Genomic DNA, 4,423 nt, shown 5'->3' on the forward strand with positions numbered 1-4,423 from the left:
CTCTCTCTCTCTCCCCCTCTCTCTCCCTCTCTCTCTCTCTCCCCCTCCCTCTCCCCCCCTCTCTCTCTCCCCCTCCCTCTCCCCCCCTCTCTCTCTCTCCCCCTCCCTCTCCCCCCCCTCTCTCCCTCCCTCTCTCCCTCTCCCCCTCTCTCTCCCTCCCTCCCTCTCCCCCCCCCCCTCCCTCCCTCCCTCTCCCCCTCCCTCCCTCTCTCCCCCCTCTCTCCCTCCCTCTCTCCCTCTCCCTCCTCCCTCTCTCTCTCCCTCTCTCTCTCTCCCCCTCCTCTCTCCCTCTCCCCCCCTCTCCCTCTCTCTCTCTCCCCCTCTCCCCCCTCCCTCTCTCCCCAGGTGGAGGATAGTAGGCTGTTGGAGCAGCTCATGTCCAGTGTTGGTTTCTGTACCGAGGTGGAGGAAGGACCTCATCGACGCCGTCACCGGACTCAGCGGCAGCGGGCCCGCCTACGTGGGTGGACACACACACACACACGCACACACACACACACACACACACACACACATATCACACACACACATATCACACACACACACACACACACGCGCACACACACACCCACGCAACACCCACGCACACAAACACCGCGCACACACACACCACACACACACACACCACATACACACACATACACACGCACACACCACATACACCACACACACACCACACACACACACAGGCACACACACACACCACACACACACACACCACATACACCAAACACAGACACACACACACCACACACACACATCACACACACAAACACCACGCACACACACCACACGCACACAAACCACACACACACGCACACACACCACGCACACACACACCCACGCACACCACAAACGCACACACACACGCACACACACACACACACACACCATCCTACCAGCTGCATAGCACTTGTGGGTGGATGGGGGTCACCTTTTAAACTTTGAGAAGTTAAAGAGACCAGAAGGGCAAGAATATAAGCATGTATGCAGTGTTGCGTTTTAGCTGAACTGTGTACCTTTTCCTCTGGACCAATCGGAAGCATCTGTGAGTCAGCTGGCCCTCGTAGATCTCTCCCCGTCCCTCCGGCTGGAAGCACCCACACAGAACCCCCGCCACATGGCGGTTATCGATTTAACAAGCATTGCAGCCTGAAGGAAAGGAGGGTGTGTGCGTGTGCGCGTGTGTGTGTGTGTCCATGTGTGCGTGTGCGCGTGTGTGCGTTTGTGTGCACGTGCGTGTGCACGTGTGTGCGTGCGTGTGCTCTTGTATTTTTCTCTTGCCATATGCCTGCATTTTGTAAAGATATTGTGTCTGTACTCCTGTTCTTAACTGTGTGTGTGTGTGTGTGTGTGTGTGTGTGTGTGTGTGTGTGTGTGTGTGTGTGTGTGTGTGTGTGTGTGTGTGTGTGTGTGTGTGTAGGCCTTCACAGCGCTCGATGCCCTGGCAGATGGGGGGGTGAAGATGGGTCTACCCAGGAGACTGGCAGTCAGACTGGGGGCTCAGGCTCTGCTGGTCAGTACTGCTAACACACACACACACACACTGTATGCACACACCGTACACAAACACACCCACGTTTTTCCTACTGCCCACATACCATGCATGATGTGTTATAATCTTATTCTCGCTATCCTTCTACTCCTCTTTTCTCCACTTCTCTCAACACACCAACTCCCCTCTCTCCCCCTCCTCTCCCCCCCCCCCCCCCCCCCAGGGAGCAGCTAAGATGCTGCTGGACTCGGAGGAGCACCCCGGCCAGCTGAAGGACAACGTGTGCTCACCAGGGGGCGCCACCATCCACGCCCTGCACTTCCTGGAGAGCGGCGGCTTCCGATCGCTGCTCATCAACGCCGTCGAGGCCTCCTGTATACGCACAAAGTGAGGGGAGACACACACACGTATACTCTTACATACACACACACACGTATACTCTTACATACACACACCGGTGTTTACCCCACCATCGCCTTGGAGGGGCGGCCTGCCTCCCCCCCAACGGGACCTCCCGCCCCCTCCTGAAAGACATCCAAAGCCAAAAATAGCGGATTTTTAGATCGCTAACTTGTTTAGCATAACTCAATAGAGTTTAACATAGCGAAAATTAGCATCGTGGCTAGCAGACATTTTCTGACTCGGTGAGATGATGAAATGAAAATATTTTCTGTTGCTGTAGCGAGCGACAAGTAATGTAACCACATTTTAGTATGTCTTCTGATGATAGTAACTGTGTAGGCTAACATTAGCTAGGCTAAGTGTTGTGGACTAATAAGCACAATTGCATTCAAGTTTATTCAAATTTTCGGGTCTAGGGGCCAAAATTGAAAGAGTGACAGGTCGTAGCACCAAAGAGAGAGTGGTTTGAGAAGTGGGCGGGAGCACCTGATCGCGGAGGTTGTTAGTGATTGGTACCCCCAGGATTTTGGGGGCACCAATCACGTGGCCAGGATTCGAAAACCAGTTGAAAGTGTCCCAGACCCATAGAGAGATCTGCAGCGTGCAGTAACGTAGTTAGCCTAGCTTACGTAGTGTATCAGCGAAAGAACTGTCATGGGTCTGGCGTTGAGACTACTGATTACTTGAATTGCAAAACTAATGGGCTACGTTACTCGTTACAACAAAAATGTTTCTGAGTAATCTGAGTTACTCGGAGTTACAAAGTAACACGTTACCCGTAACACGTTACCCCCAACACTATCTCACACACACATACACATTACACACACAGGCACACTCTTTCACACAAACACACACACACTAACCCACCCCCCCTCTTCCTCCCTCAGGGAGCTGCAGTCGCTCGCGGACCAGGAGCGGATCTCCCCGGCGGCCATCAAGAAGACGACCCTGGACAAGGTTCTGCAGCAGCCCGGGGTGTCCGGTACCGGTACCGGGGCCGTCGGCAACGGCCGACCGGGACTCAACCTCTTCAACCGCGGCAGCTCCGGCGCCAAGAAGAAGAACTGAGGAGGAGGAAGAGGAGGAGCGTCTTAACGGCTTTAACGGATGTGTGGATACACGACGTCATGCAACAACATGTACACACACGATGGGGGGGTATCAAGTATGGACTTAAGGGTGTATGCGAATAGATACAACAGTGAAATAGCTGCTATGAATGGACTTGACAGAGCGCGCACACACACACACACACACACACACACACACTATTGAACAGAAGTGCATTTCCAACCTGCTGTCTGTCTGCCTAGTGTCTGTTGAGATCAATGGGTCTCCAGGGTGATATGATGATGATGATGATGACCCATATAAGGCCATGGCTTCCTGACGCGGCAGGGGTAACAGATGGTAACAGTTACAACATTTTTTTTTATTGTGAAAGTCTTTTAAATGAAGCCAGATCATGCATACCAAACGACACTTTTGTGGGGGTTGATTGCCCTTTCAGAATGTTTTTTTTTTTCTGTTTATTTGTAGGAAAGACGAGTGTTATTTAATGGACTGAAAAACCATTTTGATACTTAGTCTTGTTTTTTTCTAAGATTATGATCCTTCTTCACGATTATTTTTAATGTTCTCTCTCTTCTCTGCGTGAGGATGAGGAATGGTTTGGCCAGTTGTTTACATCCTGACCTCAGGAAGTGCTTGAACACGGTCGTCTTTGCCTCTTCTCAGGTGTCTCTAAACGGTCACCACGCTTTCTTGTATCCTCTCCCATTCACAAATGCTATTGGAGGAGACTGTGTCAGGGGAGGGGCCTTCCACTGTCTCGTCCAATAGTATTTTAGAGTATAGCGATGACAGGACACAAGGAATCAAGGCATCGTTCTCTCTGCAAAGGGAATATCGTTTATCTAGGAACATCTAGGCCTACATCTGTGTTTCTCCCTAAAAATGGTCTGTCTATTATATTTACCTATACCTTCAAGTGCTAAACATGCTTTATATCTTGGCATTGCACACTTTTATATTTTAAAGTATTAATTTGTGTGTTTTTGGCTTTGTTAAAAAAATAAGAAAATGTATGTTTTCTTAAAGGCTCCGTCCAAAAAAATGTATTTTGTATTAGTTACATTCTTTCTTTCTAGGCCAACTGTACATGACTGAAAGGACATGTGACTGCGTGTTTACATTGGCATCTCAACTACAACAAAGTTGCCAGTGGCAAACGATGGAACATTTGAAAGTCAATATTAAAAGGTGCAAATTGAATCCTGATTTCATTCCTAATTTAAATGTTCGTTTGACACAAGTTTGAAAATGTTATCTGGACCCAAACCCAAGGTATAAAAGAGAAACAAGGCTACTAGATCAGGAATGCTGAAGGAAATGAGACCAGCCTAACTGGACCTAGGACTGGGCGAGGGAGCAGAGAGAGCACATGTTGGAACTGAGCCGCATTCTGGCTAGGGTCCTCATTCCTAATTCACAAGGAAACTAAACACATGTAGGCTATTAATT

At 49.9% G+C, this 4,423-nt stretch overlaps 1 pseudogene across 1 annotated transcript; it reads left to right on the plus strand.

The window, feature by feature from the left end:
* The first annotated feature begins 345 nt into the window (after window positions 1-345).
* LOC311329513 (pyrroline-5-carboxylate reductase 2-like) lies at window positions 346-4,135 on the plus strand (annotated as a pseudogene). Its single transcript, XR_014631340.1, has 4 exons — window positions 346-460; window positions 1,424-1,516; window positions 1,719-1,882; window positions 2,788-4,135. The product of XR_014631340.1 is annotated as a pyrroline-5-carboxylate reductase 2-like (transcript).
* The last annotated feature ends 288 nt before the right edge of the window (window positions 4,136-4,423 follow it).

The sequence above is a fragment of the Borostomias antarcticus genome (assembly GCF_949987555.1).
Source record: "Borostomias antarcticus genome assembly, contig: scaffold_992, whole genome shotgun sequence".
NCBI classification, from domain to species: Eukaryota; Metazoa; Chordata; class Actinopteri; order Stomiiformes; family Stomiidae; genus Borostomias; species Borostomias antarcticus.